Below are 9,507 nucleotides of genomic sequence, written 5' to 3'. Positions count from 1 at the left end.
GGAAAAGATATAAAAACCTGGGGAGGCTCACCATTTTAATTGCATTTATCCGACCAATCATAGACAGGGGCAGTATTCTCCAAGATTCAATATTTTGTTTTAATTTTTCTAGAGATTCTGTAAAGTTAAATTTAAATAGATTCTTAGGGCATTTTGTCAGCTTAAGTCCTAAATAGGTGAAGTGCTCTTTCTTCACTCTAAAGGGCAATTTAGTCATGAAATCATCAGTTAACTGGTCTGTTAAGGGCATGAATTCACTTTTCCTCCAATTTATGGTATAGCCAGAGATGCTACCAAAGGAGTCTATATAGTCTAGTAGGACAGGAATGGAGACCACTGGGTCAGCTAAACAGATAAGGAGGTCGTCTGCATACAGGGTCACACGAGTCTCGGTAGATCCTGATTTAATGCCTTCAATACCTGGATGTCCTCTAATGCCAATAGCTAAGGGCTCTAGTGCTATATTAAACAATATAGGGGACAATGGGTCACCCTGGCGAACACCACATTGTAGAGTGAACAAGCTGGATCTATCTCCGTTTGTAAGAATAGAAGATTTTGGATTGCTATATAATATTTTGACCCACTCTATGAATGTATCTCCAAATCCAAATTTCTTTAGTGTAGCAAATAGGTAAGGCCACTCTATCATATCAAATGCCTTATGAGCATCTAAGGACAATATAGCTGCTCTGTCATCTTTAGCATAATCTGCATACATAATGTTAAGGATTTTACGGACGTTACAAAAAGAATACCTACCCGGAATAAACCCTGTTTGATCTGGGTGGATGATACTTGCTACATGTTTATGGAGCCGATTTGCCAAAACTTTTGTTATTATTTTCAAATCATAATTAAGTAAGGCAATGGGTCTGTAGCTACCTGGATCTGTTTCATCTTTATCCGGTTTCAATAAGACACAAATATTTGCTTCACTGAGGGTGGATGGAAGCTGACTGTTTTTAAATGTGTCTCGGGTCATTCTCAACAGAAAGGGTGCAAGGGCCCCTTGGAAGGCTTTGTAAAATTCTGGTCCATACCCATCTGGGCCAGCTGCTTTACCAGTGGGGAATGCTTTGATTGCCTCTTGTAGCTCGGAAAGACAGAAATCAGAGTCCAGACTCTCTCTAAAAGCAGCATCCAATTTTGGAAGCTGAAGTGAATCAAAAAAATTGTCAAAATCCTCCTGTGTGGCTATTGATTTGGAGGTGTAAATTTCTGAGTAAAAGTCCTTAAAACGTTCATTAATGTCCTTTAGGTCTGTAAGCATCACTCCAGAGTCAGATTTAATTTTATAAATGGCTCGCTTTGCTTGTTCTCCTTTTAACTGCCTTGCCAGTAAGGTGTGTGGCTTGTCACCAAGCTCAAAGTGTTTCCGTCTAAGTTTCAGTAATAAGTTATTTACCTGTTCTCCCAGAATGGTATTATATTCATACTTTAATTTAAGAATCATGTTGTAATCTGTTTGGAGTAGTGAATTTCGGTAAACCTGTTCAGCAGTTTGAAGTTCTTTTTCAATCTCTTCCAACCTGCTCCGTTTTTTCCTTTTCAAAGTTGCCTCATACGAAATAATCTGACCCCTAAGATACACTTTAAAGGTTTCCCACAATATTGAGTCATTCACCTCCCCATTGTCGTTGGTCTCAAAGAACTGCGTTATGTGTGTGGAAAGGTAAGTTTTAAAGGCCTGGTCCTCAAGAAGGTTAGGATTAAAACGCCAACTGTATGCTTTCTTGTGGGACAGTAATTTAAGGTTAATGTTAACGGGGCTGTGATCAGATATAATGATATTATGATATTTAGTATGATCAATGTATGGAATCAACCTGGAATCAACAAGAAAGTAATCAATACGGGTGTATGATTTGTGCACACCCGAATAAAAAGAGTAATCTCGATCTGATGGGTGCTGCAGTCTCCAAATGTCCACTACCTTCTTTGTTTTCATCAAATTGTTAACTGTTTGTACAACTTGGATATTGGGTGGGGGGGCAGAGGACAGCCTGTCTAAATATGGGTCCAAGTAACAGTTAAAATCGCCCCCTATCACTATATGGCTTGAATCGTTGTCTGGGATCAGATCAAACACCCTTCTAAAAAAAGCCGGGTCGTCCACGTTTGGTCCATATATATTCACAAGCGTAACAGGAAATGAGTTGATATGCCCAATTACAATTATAAATCTGCCATTCGGATCAGTTATAGATGACTGGAATTGAAAAGGAACAGTTTTCCGGAAGAGAATGGCAACACCCCTCGCTTTGGATGTAAATGGTGACTGATAAACCTGTGAGATCCAATTAGCTCTAAGCTTCCTTTGCTGTGTGGCTTTAACATGGGTTTCTTGTAGAAATATGATGTCAGATTTCAATGATTTCAAGTGCGCAAAAACCTTACCCCCGTTTAACTGGATGACCTAGACCACGTACATTCCAGGAGACCAAGGACACAGAATCTAGAGTATGTGGTACCTTTTGCATTTAGAACATAGACATAACATAATATTCAGTCTGGCAGCCAGTGTAAAACACAACACATTAACAATAACTAAAACTAATACAACTAACAAAAACATCAAAAAACACCCCACCCAAAGCTTCCCCAAACGAAGCATGGTTACCCTCATCCACATCTGGGATCGCCGGTCCAGAAGAAAAACAAATCTGACCGCACCTCATTAGCACACAAAACAGAAAAAAAAAAAAAAAAAAAAGTTTAGCATTGCAAACAAAGACCGCTGTTATTTGAGTCCGCATAGAACATGTTTATACCCCCTTAATTTTCGGAGAGCACTCTTAGAGTGTTTTATTTACAAAAGTCTTAGCCTCTTCCGCGTTATTAAATGTTTTTACTTGCCCTTGGTAGTGGATCTGGAGTCTGGCCGGGAAGCGCAGCGAGTGGCGGATCTCCTTCTCTCTCAGCTGCTGCAGCACCTCGCGGAAGCCGCGCCGTTGTTCCATTACCTCTGCAGTGTAGTCCGGGAAGATCAGGATCCGGTTACCTTCATACTCCATTGACGTTTGCCTCCCGAGCCGCAGAATCTTTTCCTTATCCTGTACGAGATGCACCCGTGCGATGATCATGCGGGGCCGGGCTCCCTCTGTTGGTCTGGGCTGTGGGATGCGGTGCGCTCTGTCAATGATGATGGGTTTGGTGAAGTTGTCATCCCCCAGCAGTTTAGGGATCAGGTTAGCCACAAATTCAGTCGGCCTCCCTTTCTCCTCGCCTTCTGGGACGCCAACAATTCTTATGTTGTTACGCCTGGATCTCCCCTCGAGGTCCAAGAGCCTAGCGCGCAGTTTTTTATTTTCTTGCCGCAATTCCGTGACTGAAGTCTCCACTGCTTGCATACGCTGCTCATGGTCCGCGGCTTGGCTCTCGGTGTTATCCAGTCTCTCTGCGAGCTCCCTCTGGGCAGACAGGATATTCTGAAAACTTTCCTCAAACTTGTCGAATCGATCATTAAAAGACTGCAAAAGCATACTAGACACTTTGTGCCATGCCAGTGGAAGCTCATCTTCGTCTCCAGCCGCAGACTTTTCTGGTGATGATTTGCTAGCTTGTTCGCGGCTAACTTTAGCCGCGGTCTCAGCTAGCAGACGGCCAGCTCCTTTTCCACCCCGTGCAGTTTTACCCGACATTTTTGTATTCGGCTGATCGGTAGAGTAAAAATTAAACAAATTAGGGCATAAACTATTAGTCAAGTGTATAAAAAAGCGGTTTTTAGTGGTAAGATGTGGTGTGCTATGAGGAGCTCCAAAAAACACGTCTACCCTGCTCTCATCTCACTAGCGCCCCCTTAGGTTGGAATTCTCAGGATGAATGCATGTTTGGCTGTTGTGGTCATACACAGATCCAGCTTCTGGACACAGTGCTGCAAGGAAACAGGCTACTTGTCTGGATTCAACATGCAAACTCAGATACATGGATATGACGTGGTATTTTCTGTTTTGTCCCCACTTTGAACAGCCAAAATCATTCATCTCACACTTGGAGTTTCATCAAGCCCCCCTCCGTGTGAAACAGTCACTTCTGGAGAGCAACTGAGGAAAAAGGAAGCAGGACAAGGAGTCCACACCCATGCTCATATCAATCATTATAATGTCAGTTTGAGGATGGCCAGTCAGTTGGCAAAGATGATAAGGCCATGTGTGGAGACATTGTTAAAGGGTGGTAAACCATGAGAAAGCATGATAGTGATATTACAACATGTTGTACTGATGCTCAGACAGCATACTGTTTACTTTGGGCTGTTTCAACACATCTACAAATCCAGTGGAGTAATTCCTAGACTGAACATTCAAATGAATACACTTACAGGGTATAACAAAGAAGTTCTTTTATTATTATTATTGAGTTCTGGTGGTGAAGTGGCAGTGGGACAAAACTGCATGGGAGTTTCCCTGGACAATTTCTGGGGACTATTTAAAGTCATTTGAAAAACGGACAGGCGAAAAAGACAGAGAGGAAAATAGCTATGAATGGAAAGAGAGAGGAAAAGCAGAGGGAGAAGAAAAAGAGAAAGAAACTTTAATCACAGAAACACTGACCCATAAAAAAGGAGAAGCAGACACAAGTGGAAACCAGAGGAATGCACGCCAGCTGGGGGATACATCCATCCATCCAGCTCTTTCTGCTGTATTTCTACTTAAAGCTTTGAGTGAATTGGATTGGGGTGGTGGGTCAGTAAAAGAAAAAGCCCTCAAGACAAAAACCAAATTGAAGGATGAGCTAAAACCAGCAGTGCTAAAACCCTGCGGCCGTGAGATCGGGTCCTGCAGCAGCCAGGCCGCACATCTCTGAGCTTTCGCCAAGAACGATTTCGCTTCCCAGCCCTCTCCTTGGACTTTCACACTCTGGAGAGACACAGCTCTCATGCACAGTGCTGAAGACTGTTTAATTACCTGACTGGCCAGTTATTCGGACAGCTCGGCCACGGCGTCTGACGGGCTTCCTCCCAGTCTCCTCTCTTCCCTGTCCACGGCCTAGACTCGGCCCAACTATACTAGAGCAAAACCCACATCCCCTTATTGGGAGCCAAGGCCAATTAGCTGCATCCATGCTCACAGTGCTGACTGTTCACTTTTCATACTTGCTTGTGTACATCCTAATGCTAACAAGAACAAGATGTTTTACGATGGGAATTCTTATCAGTAGCTCGAGGATCGGCAGGATGCAGAGTTCACTGATACACAATGAAAGGGTGACATGCCATAGAAACATTTCCTCCTCTTGGCTTCTGAAGAGGCAAATGAGTGCATGAATACGTGTTTTAAAAGACTTGGCTGTGTCCCATCGTGTTATTTTTGCACCCTTCTGTTCATACACTGCCTTAATCAGTTGGCCTGGGGGAAACCACTCCCTCACCGGATGAACTCTCATTGCCATTTGGAGGGGCAGTTTATCTCATTAAATATGATGGAGACGTATGTAAAATACACCCTGTGGATTCTGATTGTGGCCTGGGGGAAAACATCTAGAGAGCAATGATTTACTGGAATGACAAACAGCAGTATTGTCCTAAATAGCTCTGTCATTTCTGAATGTTTGGGTGATAAACATAAAGAAACGTGAGGAGCACTACCGACTGCATCTCTCCCATTGCTTAGCAGTTCAGGCATGCCTATAACATACTGTACTTCCTGCATTGTAGTGCATGGCCTCTGCTTGGATAATCTTGTGGAATGAATGGGCCTGCCTGGTCCATTGATGTTCTTGAGTGGCATACTGCAATATGTCTCTCGACAAGGCCCAGCTCAAGCGGATCTCTGCAATCATGAGCAACAGGTGGGCTTGGACGGCGTTCCCTCCACTGCAAACAATTTTGCTTTGAAACCCCTAAAGCCTGATCCAAGACAGGAAAAACTTCCCATTAGTGCTGCTTATTTTCTTTTCATGGACCACACACACAAGCATACACACACCAAAACATGCAAGCGAGGCGGCACTACTTTGACTTTTATTCATTTCCTGCAGTCTTAACCAAATGTTAATCATAACCATGATATACCTAACCCCAACCCTCACCTGCACCTTAATGGAATAGTTTGACATTTTGGGAAATACTCTTCTTTGCATTCTGTCTGCCATTTCTGGTGGAGAATGTTGGCACCATTCTCTTGTCTGTCTGAAAAACATAAAGCTATATCCAAGCCAGTTTGCTTAGTGTGGCACAAACACTGGAAACAGGGGGAAACAGCTTGCCTGGTTCAAAACAAAGGTAACAAAATCTACCTCTAAAGCTTACTTCTTGTTTGTTTAATCCGTACAAAAACAAAAGTGTAAATATGACAATTCTGCATTTTAAGATGAAGGCATGCAAAGGTCGATCATACACAAAAGTGATTAAGGTACTCCCCTCGCTTCAGCTTTGTGTTTCGGCTGAAGGAAGACTGAACTACAGCTACAGCGGGCTAAAAGTTGTAATCAGAGCCCTGAGCCGTCCGCCCTGTGCTGGGATTCTGGAGTGGTTTGAGAGTGGGCCAGACATTCCAGAAGTGATCGCCGCCCAGACACCCAGCAGCAGCCAGTCAGCAACAAATTCCAGAATAGCAGCGCTGCCGCTAAAAATAGTCATCTGGACAGGAGAGGGATGGAGAGCTGGGTGTGTGGAGGGGGCCACTGAATGGAGGATGAATGATAGAGGAGTGGAAGCTGAGCAGGAAAGGAGGGTGGTTTATTCCATTCCATATCCAGTCACAATGTTATCACAGCGGCACAGAGGAAAAGGAGTCCTGCAGGGATGTGAGTTAGGAACCTGTGTGAGCACTTTCCGAGAGCGAGAGAGAATTCAGTTCAGTCTGGCAAATAAAAATGTGCACATGTGAGTGTGCTCATGCATATGTGTATGTGTGCAAAAGCATGGAAAGCGGCCTCTCAGACTGTTATTTCTAAAACAATGTGTCAGCTAACCGAGGGAACACACTCTCCACTGTACTCAGGACTTTCTTCAGGCCCGGCCCTCTGTTTATTTTTCCTGCAATGAACGGGCAGCTCGGTTTACAACAGCCACCCTAAACCTTCACTGTGGAACATCCTGCCTGCAACAGCAGCCAGACGTGCCAAGGCAGCACTAACCTCGCCAAATCCTCCACTGCTTTTTCCTCAATTTGCAGAATATCCCCCTGCTTTCTTCGTATGAAGCCATTTTTTTGGAGACAAAGGGAGTTGTAAACTGACTTGAAACGCATGTAAATTCTACAACTTTCATGTTTCAAATCCCTCTGTGTGTGACAGTTTTTAAGTTTTTATCAAATGCAGCTCAAGTGGGCTGCAAAGGGAGAGGCCTCCTTTCAAGTCCGTGCTTCAAGCTAAAAGAAGAGAATAGCTTATATCCTCCAACATTATGCAGACTTCCATATCTGCAAGGCATAGAGTCGGGGTCATGCTAAAGGACCAGATGGGGTATTTGGGGAGGGGCCTGGGGAAGTTTGGCATTTTGAATGTGTAGTTGGGTATGCTGTCCCCATCACTAAACCCCCACCCTCCACCTCCAGGGGCAAACAGGCTCACCTTCCGCAGATGGAGGGAGGAGGGTAAAGGAGGGAACAGTTCAGAGGGTCTAGCAGCTGGACTTTATTTAAGGGTCAAGAAGTGAAACAGAAATTGTTGTGAAGACATAAAAAAAAATCCCTTTGAAACTCAGATCATATCAGTGTCAGGAGTTCAGCAATCGAAGTCTCAAAAGAATTTTTCATTTTTTTCTCCATAGCACCATCTGTACTGGCCTTTGCATATGAGTGACAATTGATTACTGTAAGCATTTAAATTGTTGCATAATTGCTTTTTTATTGTTTGTCCTCAGTTTGTAGTATTGCATCACCTTTGACTCAAACAACTGGAATTTGCATTAAAACAAAAAGAGACCTGTGCTTGTTCCAAGGATAATTATCTTTCTCCTTTTGAGGAAACTTCCCAGAACAAATAATGGCTTTAGACGATGATTGATGTAATTTTCTGTAGTTCACTGTCAGTGTGACAAAAATTAATATTGATGTAGGAGGGATTTATAAATAGAGGGTTTAAATGCTGCTTTTAAAGCTCAGACTAGCTTACAAAGGCCAATTTTAGACTTGGGATAACAGTTTCAATGTGTGATTGAGGAAACCTAAATCCTGCTCCGCAACATACTGTAGAAGTATTTGATGTTGTCTTCTTCCAAGGCCTGAAGCCTGTGTCTGGCCAGCACGAGCTGGGGGTGCTGTCCTATTCATCAGTACCAAAGACCCGAAAGACTGCAGAGCTTCCAGCCACCCACCCACTCCCCCTTGCAAAATGTGGATCAAATTAACCAAGCAGCAGCAATGTTCTCCCTCGACAATCAATTGGCTCTCCAAGTCCTAAAAACAGACACTCTTGTTTCTTCCCCGAGCCAGACATGAACTGTGTTCTCTGCTCCATGTTGTCTGCTGCTGTTTGTTTGACTCTGTCAGTTTTCTAATGACAAAAAAATTGCTTTTCTCCAGAGAGCAGAGTAGACTGTTATAGTCTACTTTTTTTTTTTTTTTTTTACTAATTATCGGCAGGTGTGCTGGGTCCGAAAAAACAATACTATGCATTGAAGATGCAATATCAACACTTTAGTCACATAACTGCCCTGAGGATTTATTTTATATTTGCTCTATATTCAGCTTTAGTCAGGTGAGCCACTACTTACCTGTTGGTTTTGGCATGTGCCATCTCATTAAGGTTCAGAGTTGTCCATCATGTAATTGGCAGTCCACTCTTGATTGGGATCGGCTAGTACTGCAGTTTCCTTTATTCAGACTGGCTGTCAATCAACCATTCTGAGCCTATTCCCAGAAAAACTGAATCTGCCTATGTTCAAGAGGATCCCAGCACGAACACAGGTCCTTTTCTTCTGAGTATGAAAGCACAAATTTTTGTACTTTTACTGATCATGGAGCAACTGATGTCAGTTGAATTTACTTTGGTACAATGGCCAGCCCTTGCTGTCACGCTAAGTATGTTGGTTCAGTTTCAGTTTTTTCAGTCTATGTTTATGTGCTAAACTAAATCAAATGAAACCAATGCCAAGTGGTTGGCGATGCAAGAGGATGCCAGGCCTTTAAAGAAATATCTCCACTCCTGAGCCGTAATCCACTCTACAGCCCACCAAACACTCCGTTTGTTTAAATCATTAAAGTTTTAGAAATGTATGGCTAAATGCACTGACTCCATCTCAGTCCTCACACCTGTGGTTCTGTCAAGCTCTCAAGTAGGTGTATACATTAGTTCACATGCTATTTTAGCACCTGTCACTTGCTTTTCCTGCTCTCCTGAATTTGGATTTTTTGTTTGTCTACATTTCTGCGGTAGTTTATGGGTGCTTCACTCAAACAAAATTACTCCCTTGATAAACAAAACAACAACCAGCTCTCCCGACCAATGGAAGAGCGGGAGGTGGGCGCCTTTAATTTGTGCAGACCAATGTGTGTGACCACTAATGAGCTTGACAGGGTTGTATGTGAAGAATGAAATAAAAATTGGGCCTTTAACCACATT

The sequence above is a fragment of the Toxotes jaculatrix genome, chromosome 5, assembly GCF_017976425.1.
Source record: "Toxotes jaculatrix isolate fToxJac2 chromosome 5, fToxJac2.pri, whole genome shotgun sequence".
NCBI classification, from domain to species: domain Eukaryota; kingdom Metazoa; phylum Chordata; class Actinopteri; family Toxotidae; genus Toxotes; species Toxotes jaculatrix.
Note: the sequence above shows the minus strand (reverse complement) of the source record.